The sequence below is a fragment of the Dendrobates tinctorius genome, unplaced genomic scaffold (assembly GCF_039654945.1).
Source record: "Dendrobates tinctorius isolate UK_male_01 unplaced genomic scaffold, ASM3965494v1 ptg000245l, whole genome shotgun sequence".
Lineage (NCBI taxonomy): Eukaryota > Metazoa > Chordata > Amphibia > Anura > Dendrobatidae > Dendrobates > Dendrobates tinctorius.
Genome location: NW_027361912.1, coordinates 8,888,384 through 8,907,071, shown reverse-complemented (window position 1 = coordinate 8,907,071; position 18,688 = coordinate 8,888,384). Strand labels below are relative to the sequence as shown.

General features: G+C 43.9%; 29 non-coding genes and 1 pseudogene across 29 annotated transcripts; all 30 read left to right on the top strand.

The window, feature by feature from the left end:
- Positions 1–36: 36 nt before the first annotated feature.
- LOC141060958 (U4 spliceosomal RNA) lies at positions 37–177 on the top strand. The gene has a single exon (XR_012222865.1). It is a non-coding gene; the product is annotated as a U4 spliceosomal RNA (small nuclear RNA).
- Positions 178–462: 285 nt separating this feature from the next.
- On the top strand, positions 463–603 carry LOC141061615 (U4 spliceosomal RNA). Its single transcript, XR_012223460.1, has one exon. It is a non-coding gene; the product is annotated as a U4 spliceosomal RNA (small nuclear RNA).
- A 285-nt stretch (positions 604–888) lies between these two features.
- On the top strand, positions 889–1,029 carry LOC141061595 (U4 spliceosomal RNA). Its single transcript, XR_012223442.1, has one exon. It is a non-coding gene; the product is annotated as a U4 spliceosomal RNA (small nuclear RNA).
- Positions 1,030–1,310: 281 nt separating this feature from the next.
- On the top strand, positions 1,311–1,451 carry LOC141061881 (U4 spliceosomal RNA). Its single transcript, XR_012223701.1, has one exon. It is a non-coding gene; the product is annotated as a U4 spliceosomal RNA (small nuclear RNA).
- A 283-nt stretch (positions 1,452–1,734) lies between these two features.
- On the top strand, positions 1,735–1,875 carry LOC141062824 (U4 spliceosomal RNA). Its single transcript, XR_012224534.1, has one exon. It is a non-coding gene; the product is annotated as a U4 spliceosomal RNA (small nuclear RNA).
- Positions 1,876–2,158: 283 nt separating this feature from the next.
- Positions 2,159–2,299, top strand: LOC141062952 (U4 spliceosomal RNA). The gene has a single exon (XR_012224649.1). It is a non-coding gene; the product is annotated as a U4 spliceosomal RNA (small nuclear RNA).
- Positions 2,300–2,584: 285 nt separating this feature from the next.
- On the top strand, positions 2,585–2,725 carry LOC141061466 (U4 spliceosomal RNA). Its single transcript, XR_012223325.1, has one exon. It is a non-coding gene; the product is annotated as a U4 spliceosomal RNA (small nuclear RNA).
- A 285-nt stretch (positions 2,726–3,010) lies between these two features.
- On the top strand, positions 3,011–3,151 carry LOC141060943 (U4 spliceosomal RNA). Its single transcript, XR_012222851.1, has one exon. It is a non-coding gene; the product is annotated as a U4 spliceosomal RNA (small nuclear RNA).
- Positions 3,152–3,432: 281 nt separating this feature from the next.
- Positions 3,433–3,573, top strand: LOC141061695 (U4 spliceosomal RNA). Its single transcript, XR_012223532.1, has one exon. It is a non-coding gene; the product is annotated as a U4 spliceosomal RNA (small nuclear RNA).
- A 283-nt stretch (positions 3,574–3,856) lies between these two features.
- LOC141062016 (U4 spliceosomal RNA) lies at positions 3,857–3,997 on the top strand. Its single transcript, XR_012223823.1, has one exon. It is a non-coding gene; the product is annotated as a U4 spliceosomal RNA (small nuclear RNA).
- A 285-nt stretch (positions 3,998–4,282) lies between these two features.
- LOC141062798 (U4 spliceosomal RNA) lies at positions 4,283–4,423 on the top strand. The gene has a single exon (XR_012224510.1). It is a non-coding gene; the product is annotated as a U4 spliceosomal RNA (small nuclear RNA).
- Positions 4,424–5,112: 689 nt separating this feature from the next.
- LOC141062192 (U4 spliceosomal RNA) lies at positions 5,113–5,253 on the top strand. The gene has a single exon (XR_012223983.1). It is a non-coding gene; the product is annotated as a U4 spliceosomal RNA (small nuclear RNA).
- A 283-nt stretch (positions 5,254–5,536) lies between these two features.
- On the top strand, positions 5,537–5,677 carry LOC141061103 (U4 spliceosomal RNA). Its single transcript, XR_012222996.1, has one exon. It is a non-coding gene; the product is annotated as a U4 spliceosomal RNA (small nuclear RNA).
- Positions 5,678–5,960: 283 nt separating this feature from the next.
- LOC141061183 (U4 spliceosomal RNA) lies at positions 5,961–6,101 on the top strand. Its single transcript, XR_012223068.1, has one exon. It is a non-coding gene; the product is annotated as a U4 spliceosomal RNA (small nuclear RNA).
- A 285-nt stretch (positions 6,102–6,386) lies between these two features.
- On the top strand, positions 6,387–6,527 carry LOC141062149 (U4 spliceosomal RNA). Its single transcript, XR_012223944.1, has one exon. It is a non-coding gene; the product is annotated as a U4 spliceosomal RNA (small nuclear RNA).
- Positions 6,528–6,808: 281 nt separating this feature from the next.
- On the top strand, positions 6,809–6,949 carry LOC141061879 (U4 spliceosomal RNA). Its single transcript, XR_012223699.1, has one exon. It is a non-coding gene; the product is annotated as a U4 spliceosomal RNA (small nuclear RNA).
- A 283-nt stretch (positions 6,950–7,232) lies between these two features.
- LOC141061203 (U4 spliceosomal RNA) lies at positions 7,233–7,373 on the top strand. Its single transcript, XR_012223086.1, has one exon. It is a non-coding gene; the product is annotated as a U4 spliceosomal RNA (small nuclear RNA).
- Positions 7,374–7,646: 273 nt separating this feature from the next.
- LOC141060869 (U4 spliceosomal RNA) lies at positions 7,647–7,787 on the top strand. Its single transcript, XR_012222784.1, has one exon. It is a non-coding gene; the product is annotated as a U4 spliceosomal RNA (small nuclear RNA).
- A 285-nt stretch (positions 7,788–8,072) lies between these two features.
- LOC141062415 (U4 spliceosomal RNA) lies at positions 8,073–8,213 on the top strand. The gene has a single exon (XR_012224185.1). It is a non-coding gene; the product is annotated as a U4 spliceosomal RNA (small nuclear RNA).
- A 690-nt stretch (positions 8,214–8,903) lies between these two features.
- Positions 8,904–9,044, top strand: LOC141061751 (U4 spliceosomal RNA). Its single transcript, XR_012223583.1, has one exon. It is a non-coding gene; the product is annotated as a U4 spliceosomal RNA (small nuclear RNA).
- A 281-nt stretch (positions 9,045–9,325) lies between these two features.
- On the top strand, positions 9,326–9,465 carry LOC141062588 (U4 spliceosomal RNA). The gene has a single exon (XR_012224341.1). It is a non-coding gene; the product is annotated as a U4 spliceosomal RNA (small nuclear RNA).
- Positions 9,466–9,748: 283 nt separating this feature from the next.
- LOC141062003 (U4 spliceosomal RNA) lies at positions 9,749–9,889 on the top strand. The gene has a single exon (XR_012223812.1). It is a non-coding gene; the product is annotated as a U4 spliceosomal RNA (small nuclear RNA).
- Positions 9,890–10,174: 285 nt separating this feature from the next.
- On the top strand, positions 10,175–10,315 carry LOC141062341 (U4 spliceosomal RNA). The gene has a single exon (XR_012224117.1). It is a non-coding gene; the product is annotated as a U4 spliceosomal RNA (small nuclear RNA).
- A 281-nt stretch (positions 10,316–10,596) lies between these two features.
- LOC141062997 (U4 spliceosomal RNA) lies at positions 10,597–10,737 on the top strand. Its single transcript, XR_012224690.1, has one exon. It is a non-coding gene; the product is annotated as a U4 spliceosomal RNA (small nuclear RNA).
- A 282-nt stretch (positions 10,738–11,019) lies between these two features.
- LOC141062504 (U4 spliceosomal RNA) lies at positions 11,020–11,160 on the top strand. The gene has a single exon (XR_012224265.1). It is a non-coding gene; the product is annotated as a U4 spliceosomal RNA (small nuclear RNA).
- Positions 11,161–11,441: 281 nt separating this feature from the next.
- Positions 11,442–11,582, top strand: LOC141062260 (U4 spliceosomal RNA). Its single transcript, XR_012224045.1, has one exon. It is a non-coding gene; the product is annotated as a U4 spliceosomal RNA (small nuclear RNA).
- Positions 11,583–11,863: 281 nt separating this feature from the next.
- Positions 11,864–12,004, top strand: LOC141062226 (U4 spliceosomal RNA). Its single transcript, XR_012224014.1, has one exon. It is a non-coding gene; the product is annotated as a U4 spliceosomal RNA (small nuclear RNA).
- Positions 12,005–12,285: 281 nt separating this feature from the next.
- On the top strand, positions 12,286–12,427 carry LOC141062638 (U4 spliceosomal RNA). Its single transcript, XR_012224386.1, has one exon. It is a non-coding gene; the product is annotated as a U4 spliceosomal RNA (small nuclear RNA).
- A 283-nt stretch (positions 12,428–12,710) lies between these two features.
- On the top strand, positions 12,711–12,851 carry LOC141061773 (U4 spliceosomal RNA). The gene has a single exon (XR_012223603.1). It is a non-coding gene; the product is annotated as a U4 spliceosomal RNA (small nuclear RNA).
- Positions 12,852–13,132: 281 nt separating this feature from the next.
- Positions 13,133–13,281, top strand: LOC141062755 (U4 spliceosomal RNA; annotated as a pseudogene).
- Positions 13,282–18,688: the final 5,407 nt, after the last annotated feature.

Genomic DNA, 18,688 nt, shown 5'->3' with positions numbered 1-18,688 from the left:
TGGATGCAGGAAGGCATTGGTCACAACAGTTCTTTCAACTTTGCGCAGTGGCAATATCGTAGCCTATGAGGTTTAACCGAGGCGTGATTATTGCTAATTGAAAACTTTTCCCAATACCCCGCCATGATGACTTGAAATACAGTCAGCTTTGGCATTTTTTGTTGGTCTCTCAGGAGACTTAATCCATTGTATGCAAATAACAGAGTCTTAGCTCCTCCCAGCGTGGAAGAAAAGCCTTGCTTCTCACAGCTATGGATTGATGTTTGTTTCTTGGAGCAGAAGGCGAGAGTGAGGCAATCTGCCTGTAATTGCCAAAAATTTCATCTTAACTGAGCCCTTAGAATGTGGAAGCTCAGAATGCCTGGAAGCAGTGTGGGAGGGCTAGTGAGAATTTGTAACTCACCGTAGCTTAAACAAGCTCTGCTTTGGAAGCAGGAAGGCATTGGTCACAACAGTTCTTTCAACTTTGCGCAGTGGCAAGATCATAGTCCATGAGGTTTAACCGAGGCGTGATTATTGCTAATTGAAAACTTTTCCCAATACCCCACCATGATGACTTGAAATACAGTCAGCTTTGGCAATTTTTGTTGGTCTCTCAGGAGACTTAATCCGTTGTATGCAAATAACAGAGTCTTAGCTCCTCCCAGCGTGGAAGAAAAGCCTTGCTTCTCACAGCAATGGATTGATGTTTGTTGCCTGGAGCAGAAGGAGATAGTGAGGCAATCTGCCTGTAATTGCCAAAAATTTCATCTTAACTGAGCCCTTAGAATGTGGAAGCTCAGAATGCCTGGAAGCAGTGTGGGAGGGCTAGTGAGAATTTGTAACTCACCATAGCTTAAACAAGCTCTGCTTTGGAAGCAGGAAGGCATTGGTCACAACAGTTCTTTCAACTTTGCGCAGTGGCAATATCGTAGCCTATGAGGTTTAACCGAGGCGTGATTATTGCTAATTGAAAACTTTTCCCAATACCCCACGATGATGACTTGAAATACAGTCAGCTTTGGCAATTTTTGTTGGTCTCTCAGGAGACTTAATCTATGGTATGTAAATGACAGTCTTAGGTTCTCCCAGTGTGGAAGAAAAGCCTTGCTTCTCACAGCAATGGATTGATGTTTGTTTCTTGGAGCAGAAGGCGAGAGTGAGGCAATCTGCCTGTAATTGCCAAAAATTACATCTTAACTGAACCCTTAGAATGTGTAAGCCAAGGATGCCTGGAAGCAGCGTGGAGGGCTAGTGGTGATTTGTAACTCACCATGGCTTAAAATGTTCTGCCCTGGAAGCGGGAAGCCCTTGGTCACTTCTGTTCTTTCATCTTTGCGCTGTGGCAATATTGTTGCCCATGAGGTTTATCCAAGGCGTGATTATTGCTAATTGAAAACTTTTCCCAATACCCCGCCATAATGACTTGGAATACAGTCAGCTTTGGCAATTTTTGTTGGTCTCTCAGGAGACTTAATTCATGGAATGCAAATGACAGTCTTAGGTCCTCCCAGTGTGGAAGAAAAGCCTTGCTTCTCACAGCAATGGATTGATGTTTGTTTCTTGGAGCAGAAGGAGAGAGTGAGGCAATCTGCCTGTAATGGCCAAAAATTTCATCTTAACTGAGCCCTTAGAATGTGGAAGCTCAGGATGCCTGGAAGCAGTGTGGAAGGGCTATTGAGAATTTGTAACTCACCGTAGCTTAAACAAGCTCTGATTTGGAAGCGGGAAGGCATTGGTCACAACAGTTCTTTCAACTTTGTGCAGTGACAATATCATAGCCCATGAGGTTTAACCGAGGCGTGATTATTGCTAATTGAAAACTTTTCCCAATACCCCGCCATGATGACTTGTAATACAGTCAGCTTTGGCAATTTTTGTTGGTCTCTCAGGAGACTTAATCTATGGTATGCAAATGACAGTCTTAGGTCCTCCCAGTGTGGAAGAAAAGCCTTGCTTCTCACAGCAATGGATTGATGTTTGTTTCTTGGAGCAGAAGGCGAGAGTGAGGCAATCTGCCTGTAATTGCCAAAAATTACAACTTTCCTGAGCCATCAGAATGTGGAAGCCCAGGATGCCTGGAAGCAGTGTGGGAGGCGTAGTGAGAATTTGTAACTCACCGTAGCTTAAACAAGCTCTGCTTTGGAAGCAGGAAGGCATTGGTCACAACAGTTTTTTCAACTTTGCGCAGTGGCAATATCGTAGCCCATGAGGTTTAACCGAGGCGGGATTATTGCTAGTTGAAAACTTTTCCCAATACCCCGCCATGATGACTTGAAATACAGTCAGCTTTGGCAATTTTTGTTGGTCTCTCAGGAGACTTAATCCATTGTATGCAAATAACAGAGTCTTACCTCCACCCAGCGTGGAAGAAAAGCCTAGATTCTCACAACAATGGATTGATGTTTGTTGCCTGAAGCAGAAGGAAAGAGTGAGGCAATCTGCCTGTAATGGCCAAAAATTTCATCTTAACTGAGCCCTTAGAATGTGGAAGCTCAGGATGCCTGGAAGCAGTGTGGAAGGGCTATTGAGAATTTGTAACTCACCGTAGCTTAAACAAGCTCTGATTTGGAAGCGGGAAGGCATTGGTCACAACAGTTCTTTCAACTTTGCGCAGTGACAATATCGTAGCCCATGAGGTTTAACCGAGGCGGGATTATTGCTAATTGAAAACTTTTCCCAATACCCCGCCATGATGACTTGAAATACAGTCACCTTTGGCAATTTTTGTTGGTCTCTCAGGAGACTTAATCTATGATATGCAAATAACAGAGTTTTAGCTCCTCCCAGCGTGGAAGAATAGCCTTGCTTCTCACAGCAATGGATTGATGTTTGTTGCCTGGAGCAGAAGGAGAGAGTGAGGCAATCTGCCTGTAATTGCCAAAAATTTCATCTTAACTGAGCCCTTAGAATGTGGAAGCTCAGAATGCCTGGAAGCAGTGTGGGAGGGCTAGTGAGAATTTGTAACTCACCATAGCTTTAACAAGCTCTGCTTTGGAAGCAGGAAGGCATTGGTCACAACAGTTCTTTCAACTTTGCGCAGTGGCAATATCGTAGCCTATGAGGTTTCACCGAGGCGTGATTATTGCTAATTGAAAACTTTTCCCAATACCCCACCATGATGACTTGAAATACAGTCAGCTTTGGCAATTTTTGTTGGTCTCTCAGGAGACTTAATCTATGTTATGTAAATGACAGTCTTAGGTTCTCCCAGTGTGGAAGAAAAGCCTTGCTTCTCACAGCAATGGATTGAAGTTTGTTTCTTGGAGCAGAAGGCGAGAGTGAGGCAATCTGCCTGTAATTGCCAAAAATTACATCTTAACTGAACCCTTAGAATGTGTAAGCCAAGGATGCCTGGAAGCAGCGTGGAGGGCTAGTGGTGATTTGTAACTCACCATGGCTTAAAATGTTCTGCCCTGGAAGCGGGAAGCCCTTGGTCACTTCTGTTCTTTCATCTTTGCGCTGTGGCAATATTGTTGCCCATGAGGTATATCCAAGGCGTGATTATTGCTAATTGAAAACTTTTCCCAATACCCCGCCATGATGACTTGGAATACAGTCAGCTTTGGCAATTTTTGTTGGTCTCTCAGGAGACTTAATTCATGGAATGCAAATGACAGTGTTAGCTTCTCCCAGTGTGGAAGAAAAGCCTTGCTTCTCACAGCAATGGATTGATGTTTGTTTCTTGGAGCAGAAGGCGAGAGTGAGGCAATCTGCCTGTAATTGCCAAAAATTACATCTTTCCTGAGCCCTCAGAATGTGGAAGCCCAGGATGCCTGGAAGCAGTGTGGGAGGGCTAGTGAGAATTTGTAACTCACCGTAGCTTAAACAAGCTCTGCTTTGAAAGCAGGAAGGCATTGGTCACAACAGTTCTTTCAACTTTGCGCAGTGGCAATATCGTAGCCCATGAGGTTTAACCGAGGCGTGATTATTGCTAATTGAAAACTTTTCCCAATACCCCGCCATGATGACTTGAAATACAGTCAGCTTTGGCAATTTTTGTTGGTCTCTCAGGAGACTTAATCTATGGTATGCAAATAACAGAGTCTTAGCTCCTCCCAGTGTGGAAGAATAGCCTAGCTTCTCACAGCAATGGATTGATGTTTGTTGCCTGAAGCAGAAGGAGAGAGTGAGGCAATCTGCCTGTAATTGCCAAAAATTTCATCTTAACTGAGCCCTTAGAATGTGGAAGCTCAGAATGCCTGGAAGCAGTGTGGGAGGGCTAGTGAGAATTTGTAACTCACCATAGCTTAAACAAGCTCTGCTTTGGAAGCAGGAAGGCATTGGTCACAACAGTTCTTTCAACTTTGCGCAGTGGCAATATCGTAGCCTATGAGGTTTAACCGAGGCGTGATTATTGCTAATTGAAAACTTTTCCCAATACCCCGTCATGATGACTTGAAATACAGTCAGCTTTGGCAATTTTTGTTGGTCTCTCAGGAGACTTAATCTATGGTATGTAAATAACAGTCTAAAGGCCCTTTTACATTTAGCGATGCACCAGCGATTCAACCAGCGATCCGACCCGGTCAGGATCGCTGGTGCATCGCTAAATGATCGCTAGTGAGCTTTCATACAGAATGATCTCACAGCGATGCAGCAGCGACGCAGCGGACGATACTTACCTTTCACACACAGCGATCCTGGCGTCCTCCCGCCCGCCTCCACGCATCGCTGGACGTCACAGCAGGAAGCCCAGCAGGAAGCGCCCGACGAGAAATGGAGCCGGACATTCTCACGCGATCAGCGATGAGCAGCGGGGGAGCCGGTCGGAGGTAAGTATCACACATAGCGATATCGCTAGCAATATCGCTATAACGTCACAAAACCAGTGACGTTTTAGCGATATTGCTAGCGATATTGCTTAGTGTAAAACCCCTTTAGGTCCTCCCAGTGTGGAAGAAAAGCCTTGCTTCTCACAGCAATGGATTGATGTTTGTTTCTTGGAGCAGAAGGCGAGAGTGAGGCAATCTGCCTGTAATTGCCAAAAATTACATCTTAATTGAACCCTTAGAATGTGTAAGCCAAGGATGCCTGGAAGCAGCGTGGAGGGCTAGTGGTGATTTGTAACTCACCATGGCTTAAAATGTTCTGCCCTGGAAGCGGGAATCCCTTGGTCACTTCTGTTCTTTCATCTTTGCGCTGTGGCAATATTGTTGCCCATGAGGTTTATCCAAGGCGTGATTACTGCTAATTGAAAACTTTTCCCAATACCCCGCCATAATGACTTGGAATACAGTCAGCTTTGGCAATTTTTGTTGGTCTCTCAGGAGACTTAATTCATGGAATGCAAATGACAGTCTTAGCTTCTCCCAGTGTGGAAGAAAAGCCTTGCTTCTCACAGCAATGGATTGATGTTTGTTTCTTGGAGCAGAAGGCGAGAGTGAGGCAATCTGCCTGTAATTGCCAAAAATTACATCTTTCCTGAGCCCTCAGAATGTGGAAGCCCAGGATGCCTGGAAGCAGTGTGGGAGGGCTAGTGAGAATTTGTAACTCACCGTAGCTTAAACAAGCTCTGCTTTGGAAGCAGGAAGGCATTGGTCACAACAGTTCTTTCAACTTTGCGCAGTGGCAAGATCATAGTCCATGAGGTTTAACCGAGGCGTGATTATTGCTAATTGAAAACTTTTCCCAATACCCCGCCATGATGACTTGAAATACAGTCAGCTTTGGCAATTTTTGTTGGTCTCTCAGGAGACTTAATCTATGGTATGCAAATGACAGTCTTAGGTCTTCCCAGTGTGGAAGAAAAGCCTTGCTTCTCACAGCAATGGATTGATGTTTGTTTCTTGGAGCAGTAGGCGAGAGTGAGGCAATCTGCCTGTAATTGCCAAAAATTACATCTTTCCTGAGCCCTCAGAATGTGGAAGCCCAGGATGCCTGGAAGCAGTGTGGGAGGGCTAGTGAGAATTTGTAACTCACCATAGCTTAAACAAGCTCTGCTTTGGACGCAGGAAGGCATTGGTCACAACAGTTCTTTCAACTTTGCGCAGTGGCAATATCGTAGCCTATGAGGTTTAACCGAGGCGTGATTATTGCTAATTGAAAACTTTTCCCAATACCCCGCCATGATGACTTGAAATACAGTCAGCTTTGGCAATTTTTGTTGGTCTCTCAGGAGACTTAATCCATTGTATGCAAATAACAGAGTCTTAGCTCCTCCCAGCGTGGAAGAAAAGCCTTGCTTCTCACAGCAATGGATTGATGTTTGTTGCCTGGAGCAGAAGGAGAGAGTGAGGCAATCTGCCTGTAATTGCCAAAAATGTCATCTTAACTGAGCCCTTAGAATGTGGAAGCTCAGAATGCCTGGAAGCAGTGTGGGAGGGCTAGTGAGAATTTGTAACTCACCATAGCTTAAACAAGCTCTGCTTTGGAAGCAGGAAGGCATTGGTCACAACAGTTCTTTCAACTTTGCGTAGTGGCAATATCGTAGCCTATGAGGTTTAACCGAGGTGTGATTATTGCTAATTGAAAACTTTTCCCAATACCCTACCATAATGACTTGAAATACAGTCAGCTTTGGCAATTTTTGTTGGTCTCTCAGGAGACTTAATCTATGGTATGTAAATGACAGTCTTAGGTTCTCCCAGTGTGGAAGAAAAGCCTTGCTTCTCACAGCAATGGATTGATGTTTGTTTCTTGGAGCAGAAGGCGAGAGTGAGGCAATCTGCCTGTAATTGCCAAAAATTACATCTTAACTGAACCCTTAGAATGTGTAAGCCAAGGATGCCTGGAAGCAGCGTGGAGGGCTAGTGGTGATTTGTAACTCACCATGGCTTAAAATGTTCTGCCCTGGAAGCGGGAAGCCCTTGGTCACTTCTGTTCTTTCATCTTTGCGCTGTGGCAATATTGTTGCCCATGAGGTTTATCCAAGGCGTGATTATTGCTAATTGAAAACTTTTCCCAATACCCCGCCATAATGACTTGGAATACAGTCAGCTTTGGCAATTTTTGTTGGTCTCTCAGGAGACTTAATTCATGGAATGCAAATGACAGTCTTAGCTTCTCCCAGTGTGGAAGAAAAGCCTTGCTTCTCACAGCAATGGATTGATGTTTGTTTCTTGGAGCAGAAGGCGAGAGTGAGGCAATCTGCCTGTAATTGCCAAAAATTACATCTTTCCTGAGCCCTCAGAATGTGGAAGCCCAGGATGCCTGGAAGCAGTGTGGGAGGGCTAGTGAGAATTTGTAACTCACCGTAGCTTAAACAAGCTCTGCTTTGGAAGCAGGAAGGCATTGGTCACAACAGTTCTTTCAACTTTGCGCAGTGGCAAGATCATAGTCCATGAGGTTTAACCGAGGCGTGATTATTGCTAATTGAAAACTTTTCCCGATACCCCGCCATGATGACTTGAAATACAGTCAGCTTTGGCAATTTTTGTTGGTCTCTCAGGAGACTTAATCTATGGTATGCAAATGACAGTCTTAGGTCCTCCCAGTGTGGAAGAAAAGCTTTGCTTCTCACAGCAATGGATTGATGTTTGTTTCTTGGAGCAGAAGGAGAGAGTGAGGCAATCTGCCTGTAATGGCCAAAAATATCATCTTAACTGAGCCCTTAGAATGTGGAAGCTCACGATGCCTGGAAGCAGTGTGGAAGGGCTATTGAGAATTTGTAGCTTAAACAAGCTCTGATTTGGAAGCGGGAAGGCATTGGTCACAACAGTTCTTTCAACTTTGTGCAGTGACAATATCGTAGCCCATGAGGTTTAACCGAGGCGTGATTATTGCTAATTGAAAACTTTTCCCAATACCCCGCCATGATGACTTGAAATACAGTCAGCTTTGGCAATTTTTGTTGGTCTCTCAGGAGACTTAATCTATGGTATGCAAATAACAGAGTCTTAGCTCCTCCCAGCGTGGAAGAATAGCCTTGCTTCTCACAGCAATGGATTGATGTTTGTTGCCTGAAGCAGAAGGAGAGAGTGAGGCAATCTGCCTGTAATTGCCAAAAATTTCATCTTAACTGAGCCCTTAGAATGTGGAAGCTCAGAATGCCTGGAAGCAGTGTGGGAGGGCTAGTGAGAATTTGTAACTCACCATAGCTTAAACAAGCTCTGCTTTGGAAGCAGGAAGGCATTGGTCACAACAGTTCTTTCAACTTTGCACAGTGGCAATATCGTAGCCTATGAGGTTTAACCGAGGCGTGATTATTGCTAATTGATAACTTTTCCCAATACCCCATCATGATGACTTGAAATACAATCAGCTTTGGCAATTTTTGTTGGTCTCTCAGGAGACTTAATCTATGGTATGTAAATGACAGTCTAAAGGCCCTTTTACATTTAGCGATGCACCTGCGATTCAACCAGCGATCCGACCCGGTCAGGATCGCTGGTGCATCGCTAAATGATCGCTAGTGAGCTTTCATACAGAATGATCTCACAGCGATGCAGCAGCGACGCAGCGGACGATACTTACCTTTCACACACAGCAATCCTGGCGTCCTCCCGCCCGCTTCCACGCATCGCTGGACGTCACAGCAGGAAGCCCATCAGGAAGCGCCCGACGAGAAATGGAGCCGGACATTCTCGCGCGATCAGCGATGAGCAGCGGGGGAGCCAGTCGGAGGTAAGTATCACACATAGCGATATCGCTAGCAATATCGCTATAACGTCACAAAACCAGTGACGTTTTAGCGATATTGCTAGCGATATTGCTTAGTGTAAAACCCCTTTAGGTCCTCCCAGTGTGGAAGAAAAGCCTTGCTTCTCACAGCAATGGATTGATGTTTGTTTCTTGGAGCAGAAGGCGAGAGTGAGGCAATCTGCCTGTAATTGCCAAAAATTACATCTTAACTGAACCCTTAGAATGTGGAAGCCCAGGATGCCTGGAAGCTTTGTGGGAGGGCTAGTGAGAATTTGTAACTCACCATGGCTTAAAATGTTCTGCCCTGGAAGCGGGAAGCCCTTGGTCACTTCTGTTCTTTCATCTTTGCGCTGTGGCAATATTGTTGCCCATGAGGTTTATCCAAGGCGTGATTATTGCTTATTGAAAACTTTTCCCAATACCCCGCCATGATGACTTGAAATACAGTCAGCTTTGGCAATTTTTGTTGGTCTCTCAGGAGACTTAATCCATGGTATGCAAATGACAGTCTTAGCTCCTGCCAGCATGGAAGAAAAGCCTTGCTTCTCACAGCAGTGGATTGATGTTTGTTTCCTGGAGCAGAAGGAGAGAGTGAGGCAATCTGCCTGTAATTGCCAAAAATTGTTTTTCCTGATCCCTTAGCATGTGGAAGCCCAGCATGTCTGGAAGCAGCGTGGGAGGGCTAGTGGTGATTTGGAACTCACCATAGCTTAAACAAGTTCTGCCTTGGAAGCGGGAAGCCCTTGATCACTTCTGTTCCTTCATCTTTGCGATGTGGCAATATCGTAGCCCATGAGGTTTAACCGAGGCTTATCATTGCTAATTGAAAACTTTTCCCAATACCCAGCCATGATGACGTGAAATACAGTCAGCTTTGGCAATTTTTGTTGGTCTCTCAGGAGACTTAATTCATGGAATGCAAATGACATTCTTAGCTTCTCCCAGTGTGGAAGAAAAGCCTTGCTTCTCACAGCAATGGATTGATGTTTGTTTCTTGGAGCATAAGGCGAGAGTGAGGCAATCTGCCTGTAATTGCCAAAAATTACATCTTTCCTGAGCCCTCAGAATGTGGAAGCCCAGGATGCCTGGAAGCTTTGTGGGAGGGCTAGTGAGAATTTGTAACTCACCGTAGCTTAAACAAGCTCTGCTTTGGAAGCAGGAAGGCATTGATCACAACAGTTCTTTCAACTTTGCGCAGTGGCAATATCGTAGCCCATGAGGTTTAACCGAGGCGTGATTATTGCTAATTGAAAACTTTTCCCAATACCCCGCCATGATGACTTGAAATACAGTCAGCTTTGGCAATTTTTGTTGGTCTCTCAGGAGACTTAATCCATTGTATGCAAATAACAGAGTCTTAGCTCCTCCCAGCATGGAAGAAAAGCCTTGCTTCTCACAGCAATGGATTGATGTTTGTTGCCTGAAGCAGATGGAGAGAGTGAGGCAATCTGCCTGTAATTGCCTAAAATTTCATCTTAACTGAGCCCTTAGAATGTGGAAGCTCAGGATGCTTGGAAGCAGTGTGGGAGGGCTAGTGAGAATTTGTAACTCACCGTAGCTTAAACAAGCTCTGCTTTGGAAGAGGGAAGGCATTGGTCACAACAGTTCTTTTAACTTTGCGCAGTGACAATATCGTAGCCCATGAGGTTTAACCGAGGCGTGATTATTGTTAATTGAAAACTTTTCGCATTACCCCACCATGATGACTTGAAATATAGTTAGCGTTGGCAATTTTTGTTGGTCTCTCAGGAGACTTAATCTGTGGTATGCAAATGACAGTCTTAGGTCCTCCCAGTGTGGAAGAAAAGCCTTGCTTCTCACAGGAATGGATTGATGTTTGTTTCTTGGAGTAGAAGGCGAGAGTGAGGCAATCTGCCTGTAATTGCCAAAAATTACATCTTAACTGAGCCCTTAGAATGTGGAAGCCCAGGATGCCTGGAATCAGCGTGGAGGGCTATTGGTGATTTGGAACTCACCATGGCTTAAAAAGTTCTGCCTTGGAAGCGGTTAGCCCTTGGTCACTTCTGTTCTTTCATCTTTGCGCTGTGGCAATATCGTAGCCCATGAGGTTTAACCGAGGCGTGATTATTGCTAATTGAAAACTTTTCCCAATACCCTGCCATGATGACTTGAAATACAGTCAGCTTTGGCAATTTTTGTTGGTCTCTCAGGAGACTTAATCCATGGTATGCAAATGAAAGTATTAGCTCCTCCCAGTGTGGCAGAAAAGCCTTGCTTCTCACAGCAATGGATTGATGTTTGTTTCTTGGAGCAGAAGGCGAGAGTGAGGCTATCTGCCAGTAATTGCTAAAAATTTCATCTTTCCTGATCCCGCAGAATGTGGAAGCCCAGGATGCCTGGAAGCAGCGTGGAGGGCTAGTGGTGATTTGGAACTCACCATGGCTTAAACAAGTTCTGCCTTGGAAGCAGGAAGCCCTTGGTCACTTCTGTTCCTTAATCTTTGCGCAGTGGCAATATCGTAGCCCATGAGGTTTAACCGAGGCGTGATTATTGCTAATTCAATACTTTTTCCAATACCCTGCCACGTTGACTTGAAATACAGTCACATTTGGCAATTTTTTTTGGTCTCTCAGGAGATTTAATCCATGGTATGGAAATGAAAGTCTTAGCTTCTCCCAGTGTGAAATGAAAGCCTTGCTTCTCACAGCAATGGATTGATGTTTGTTTCTTGGAGCAGAAGGCGAAAGTGAAGCAATCTGCCTGTAATTGCCAAAAATTACATCTTAACTGAACCCTTAGAATGTGTAAGCCAAGGATGCCTGGAAGCAGCGTGGAGGGCTAGTGGTGATTTGGAACTCACCATGGCTTAAAATGTTCTGCCTTGAAAGCGGGAAGCCCTTTTTCACTTCTGTTTTTTTATCTTTGCGCTGTGGCAATATCGTTGCCCATGAGATTTAACCAAGGCGTGATTATTGCTAATTGAAAACTTTTCCCAATACCCCACCATGATGACTTGAAATACAGTCAGCTTTGGCAATTTTTGTTGGTCTTTCAGGAGACTTAATCTATGGTATGCAAATGACAGTCTTAGGTTCTCTCAGTGTGGAAGAAAAGCCTTGCTTCTCACAGCAATGGATTGTTGTTTGTTTCTTGGAGCAGAAGGCAAAAGTGAGGCAATCTGCCTGTAATTGCTAAAAATTACTTCTTAACTGAGCCCTTAGAATGTGGAAGCCAAGGATGCCTGGAAGCAGCTTGGAGGGCTAGTGGTGATTTGGAACTCACCATAGCTTAAAATGTTCTGCCTTGGAAGCGGGAAGCCCTTGGTCACTTCTGTTCTTTCATCTTTGCGCTGTGGCAATATCGTTGCCCATGAGGTTTAAACAAGGCGTGATTATTGCTAATTGAAAACTTTTCCCAATACCCCGCCATAATGACTTGGAATACAGTCAGCTTTGGCAATTTTTGTTGGTCTCTCAGGAGACTTAATCCATGGTATGCAAATGACAGTCTTAGCTCCTGCCAGCGTGGAAGAAAAGCCTTGCTTCTCACAGCAGTGGATTGATGTTTGTTTCCTGGAGCAGAAGGAGAGAGTGAGGCAATCTGCCTGTAATTGCCAAAAATTGTTTTTCCTGAGCCCTTAGCATGAGGAAGCCCAGGATGCCTGGAAGCAGCGTGGGAGGGCTAGTGGTGATTTGGAGCTCAACATGGCTTAAACAAGTTCTGCCTTGGAAGTGGGAAGCCCTTGATCACCACAGTTGGTTCATCTTTGCGCAGTGGCATTATCGTAGCCCAATGAGGTTTAACTGAGGCGTGATTATTGGTAATTGAAAACTTTTCCCAATACCCCGCCATGATTACTTGAAATACAGTCAACTTTTGCAATTTTTTTTGGTCTCTCAGGAGACTTAATCCATTGTATGCAAATGACTGTCTTAGCTCCTTCCAGTGTGGAAGAGAAGCCTTGCTTCCCAAAGCAATGGGTTGGTGTTTGCTGCCTGGAGCAGAAGAAGAGAGTGAGGCGATCTACCTGTAATTGCCAAAAATTACATCTTAACTGAGCCCTTAGAATGCCGAAGCCCAGGATGCCTGGAAGCAGTGTGGGAGGGCTAGTGAGGATTTGGAACTCACCATAGCTTAAACAAGCTCTGCTTTGGAAGCGGGAAGGCCTTGGTCACAACAGTTCTTTCAACTTTGCGCAGTGGCAATATCGTAGCCCATGAGGTTTAACCGAGGCGTGATTATTGCTAATTGAAAACGTTTCCCAATACCCCGCCATAATGACTTGGAATACAGTCAGCTTTGGCAATTTTTGTTGGTTTCTCTGGAGACTTAATCCATGGTATGCAAATGACAGTCTTAGCTCCTGCCAGCATGGAAGAAAAGCCTTGCTTCTCACAGCAGTGGATTGATGTTTGTTTCCTGGAGCAGAAGGAGAGAGTGAGGCAATCTGCCTATAATTGCCAAAAATTGTTTTTCCTGAGCCCTTAGCATGAGGAAGCCCAGGATGCCTGGAAGCAGCGTGGGAGGGCTAGTGGTGATTTGGAACTCAACATGGCTTAAACAAGTTCTGCCTTGGAAGTGGGAAGCCCTTGATCACCACAGTTGGTTCATCTTTGCGCAGTGGCATTATCGTAGCCCAATGAGGTTTAACTGAGGCGTGATTATTGGTAATTGAAAACTTTCCCCTGTAAACTGCCATGATAATAATAATAATAATAATAATAATAATAATTTTTTATTTATATAGCGCCAACATATTCCGCAGCACTTTACAATTAAGCGGGGACATGTACAGACAATAAATTCAATACAAGTTAAGACAATTCAAACAATGACATTAGGAGTGAGGTCCCTGCTCGCAAGCTTACAATCTACAAGGAAATGGGGGGACACAGTAGGTGAGAAATGCTTGTTAATTCAGGTCTGGCAATTATAATAGGGATTTTCATATAAAGCTGCATGATCCGGTCATCAGCCCATGTGTTTAAGTGCAATAGACATGTATCAAGTGCAGTTATCATGTGCATGAAGGGTGTGGAGACAGATGAATAGTAGGGTGCAGATTCAGAATAATATTTGGAAGGAGGGAACAGGGCAAAGTTAGCTTGCTGAGTAGTTGATGTGATAGGCTTGTTTGAAGAGATGGGTTTTCAAAGCGCGCTTGAATAGGTCAGGGCTAGGTATCAGTCTGATCGTCTGGGGAAGTGCATTCCAGAGAGCTGGAGCAGCACGAGAGAAGTCTTGGAGACGGAGGTGCGAGGTTCGGATTACGGGGGATGTTAGTCTTAGGTCATTTGTAGAACGGAGGGGACGTGTAGGGCGATAGACAGAGATGAGAGAGGAGATATAAGGCGGTGCAGAACAGTGGAGAGCCACGTATTTAATATTCACTCCAGCATTGGGTCATGTATTGGAGAACATTCTTAGCTGAATTTGAAGTCTGGACATTTGTCCAATACAGTATGGGACATCTATACCATCATATCAAGACTATACATCGTGGAGTCATATCGGGTGAACCATTGGATCTTAAGTTGTTTATCTGTGTGGACACGACTATTTATCATGCATTACTCACTGTGCGATATCTACAATCCATGGAACAATTCGTCTTATGTGCTATTCAATGTGTTATGAACGAATGAGTTTGGATATATATATCATATGATAATCTGTATATGGTCTGTGGTATTACCGGTGTTAATGTCTATAGTACCTAAGGTATACTCATGCTGTAATGCGTGAGATGTCTGTGTCCAAATTTGTATATCAGGACTTTCCACGATGTTATTGGATAATATGTTCTAGACTTCATATTAATATGTAATGGTGTTTCTCATGTTCTATGCTATTAATTGTGCCCATGGTATGTGATTATTCTATTTTTCTATTTTTTCATTCATTTTTTTATGTTTTGTTCTATTCTTTTGTATTGAATCCATGTACGGCCAAATGGGGAGGATGATTGACCTGTACGCATGCGCGTTGTGGCCTGGGGCCGCGACGCGGCTTCTGGCGTCTCCTCCGGTATGTTGCCATGGCGACCTTGACGCCGGGTACGTGCTGGTGACGCCGGCGCCGCGTCGCGTCCCTGGTTTCCATAACGACGGATGCGTCATTTCCGGTTGACGCCTCCTCATTTCCGGTCACGGCCCTTTTTTAGCGTCCTGGCTCTGCTGTTTGTTACGCCCCCTGACGAAGGACGAGCTTCCGAAACGCGCGTCGGGGTACACGCATGGTCTCCCCTGAGACTCCTCTCTCACCATCATTCATTTTGGTAATAATTACCTTTTTTTGCTGCCTTTATTTTTGAACATGGTAGCAATCGTCACCACACAATGGTTATAGAGGGTGAGGGTGTGACAGATTTTCTCTCAAACGTTTTTTGTATTTCCCTGCTAAGGCTTTTTTACAATTTATGTAATGATCATAATGAGGATGTTACATCACCATTTGGTGTTATATGCTGATGGTATCCTTTAGCCGTCATTATAGCGGCCTTTTTGACAATATGTTCTTGTTACATTATTGCCCTATTTAGCGTTTATGTATATACACATATATGTTTTGCTTATATTCATCTATTTACTTTATATAGATATGTGTATATATTATATTATTAGGACTGGTTGACCTATGAATCAGTTAGAGGGAATAGAGTGCCCCTATGGTATATACGATTTGGTGAGGAGAGCTTTATGTCCTTATTGGACTGTATTATCTGTATGCTCTAGGGAGGCCTGCGGTATTTTCCATGGTGCGTGGATTTAATCTGTGCGCTTAGCACTGTTTTGTTCAGGATCTGTTTGTATGTCCCAATAAAGATATATATTTTTCTATATCGGATCTGTGGTCGTTTCTGAGTGGTTTCCACTCCCCCCCTTTTTCATAGTTGCTAGTAGCGACTGATCTATATTTAGGTCCAACACTTCAGTGGAGGCATCTAGGTGTAATTTATTATGCCAGGAATATGTCCTCCTGTCTGAGTGTGTTTATGAGTATTTTATTTTATGCATATTTTTCTGTGTTTTGCACAGGTGTTACTCGTACAAGGATGGACTACAAGGCCAGAGAAATTACCTGGCTGGGACAGGTAGACCAGGTCTTTGGCAGTGATGGTGCTTGCAGTCAGCCGGTTGGTGATCATGGATTCGAAAGTCTTTGTGATTCAGTACAGACTCTACTTTTACGACGTACCAGGATTTGGTGGAGCCGTGCATTTTTACAGAAGTATATTGCACGTAAAATGATTCCTAGAGGCCTTAGGATAAGAGTAACACCTACATTTGTGGTTGAGGATCAGTCTTTTATAAATGAGTGGGAGGAGGCATGCAACATTTGCTCTGGGAGTCTGATGCAGTTATTAATTGGGCTGAATACGAGGCTGATTAATGAGTTGGACAAAAAAATTGATTCTACCTTGTCCGAGTTACGTGGAAATGGGTCAGAAGATCGTATCAAGGTATTTGAGAATGAATTGGAAAAGACGATTGATAATGCAGTCAAAAAAATCAGTGATTCACAGACTTCCAAAATTAATCGAGATACAAAGGATTATCAGTCCAATGGCGTATACCATTGGAGAAAAGCACCCATGAATGGGCGCCAGATGGTACGGGCTGTCTCTAATCAGTCCATATCTTCATTGAGTAGTCAATCAGACACATCAGCTTCCTCAATGACAACTCGATCAGGAAGTAACAATAAACGGGTTAGGAATCATGATTATCATCCCTATAAGCGCTACAGGACTCGGTTCCGTGAGAAGGACTATGATGCGAACAAGGTAATTAATCTAAGCCAACATACACTATCGGACCTTGATTGTTCATTATTGTATAAGGGTTTATCATTTTCCCCATCCTCTGGTCCGGATATTTTTTCCATAGTGAAAAATTTACATGTCTTTGCACGTTCCTTGTTATTTAAACGTTTTTTCTTTAATAATGATACACATAAACTTTTTCCTACAGAAGATGAACAGACTGCGCTAAGAATTTTGGAGGAGTTGTCTGAGGAGCATACCACAATTGAAGGAGGTAAGATACCTCCTTCGATTAGGCCACGTTCTAGACGGTTTCCCCCACTGTCCAATTGCGGTCCAATAGACCTATTTGTTAAAGTGGTGTCTAAAGAACTATCGGCGATGCCACGTTTTATCCGCAATGATAATTTGAATAGGGAAGAGCGTGCTAGGCTTAAACATCTACGTGGTCTCTCTGATGTGGTGATCAAACCGGCGGACAAGGAGGGTAACATAGTGATATGGCCGAATTCTATGTATGAAAAGGAGGCATTTCGCCAGTTATTGAATAACACTTGTTATAAAAAACTCACGTTTAACCCCTTGTCCGCCTTTGATACCCAACTCAGAGGGATCATATCTAGAGCCATTGAGGCAGAAATTATCACGAGGGAGTTGGGATCGGCCTTAGTGGTTAATGAGCCTACAGTAGCGACGTTTTATTTGCTCCCTAAAATCCATAAGGATATACAATGTCCACCAGGTAGGCCGATAGTTTCAGGCCGGGGCAACTATCTTGAACATGTAGGCCGGTGGATTGACTCAGTATTACAACCATTTGTGGAGGTTTTGCCATCTTTTCTTAAAGATACTAACCAGTTATTGAGGAAGGTTGATGGGCTTTCTCTGGATAGAGATGCGATACTGGTGACGGCTGACGTAGAGTCACTGTATACTAGTATCCGACATGCCGATGGTTTAAGAGCAGTGGAATTTTTTCTAGGTACTTCTAGTTTGCCGACGGGTCTTAAACGATTCATTTTAGAGATTCTGGAATTTGCGTTAACGCACAATTTTTTCACTTTTAAGGGGTCCTTTTTCCTGCAGACCCAGGGGACAGCCATGGGAGCGGCCTATGCGCCCTCTTATGCGAATCTGTTCCTGGGCCTGTGGGAGAGGGACCTCTTCCAGTCGGATCTGCACGCATCTGTGGACCGCGTCCTGTCTTGGACGCGGTACATAGATGACGTGTTTTTGATCTGGCAGGGTTCTGAATGTTTATTGGAGCAATTTTTTCAGCAGTTGAATGATAACGCATTGAACATCAGGCTTACCTTTGTTCACGATGTGAACAAGATTGAATTTTTGGATGTTACTTTGAGGAGGGATGGCAGAGATATGATCCAGACAAATATTTTTAGAAAGCCAACCTCCACGAATTCTCTGTTGCATGCCTCCTCCTCTCATCCTAACTATATGATTAGTGCAGTGCCGATAGGACAATTCCTTCGTCTAAGGCATATTTGTTCGACTGATTCTGACTATGAACAACAGGCTGATGATCTAATACAGCGTTTTAGAGAAAGGGGCTATAGCCATAGATCTATTAAAAAGGCGTATAATCGTGCAAAACATAGTACACGTAATGCCTTATTGTATAAGAACGAGGACATTACATCTAAATTGGATCAATTAAGATTTATAACTACTTTTCATTCTCAATCGGATAGAGTAAGTAAGATCTTGGAGAAGTCTTGGCCTATTCTGTTAACTGATCCCATAATAGCCAAGATATTATCAAACAAACCAAGAATAGCGTATAGAAGGGCGAAAAACCTACGAGGGCATTTAATCAAAAGTCATTATGAGACTAATCCACCATTGACATTTTTGCGTGGTGGTGCCCAACGGTATGGGTGTTTCTCGTGTGGTCAATGTGTGGCTTGTGTTAACATTGATCGAAGCGAGACCTTCACGGATTCATCTGGCTCTAAAGTGTACAAAATCAAAAAGAGGATTACCTGCCTATCAAAATATGTGATATATTATGCCACCTGCCCGTGCTCCCTGATCTATGTAGGATTGACCACACGCCAGTTAAAGGTCAGGGTCAGGGAGCACGTCTTAGGTATACAGGCTGCGGCAGGTGAAAATGATATATCAGTGCTTAAGACTATACCTAGGCACTTTAAATTATACCACCAGTGTGATGGTAGGACCCTCAGAGTTAGAGGGATTGATTTATTGGATCCCGGTATCAGGGGAGGTAGAGTTTCACAACGCTTGGCTCAAATTGAGGCAAGATGGATATGGACCCTAAATACGGTCCAGCCTAATGGGCTTAATGAATCCTTGAATTTTACATCGTTTCTATGATCACCTCCTGGCTGTACTGTTAAGTGCATTGAATTGCTTCCACGT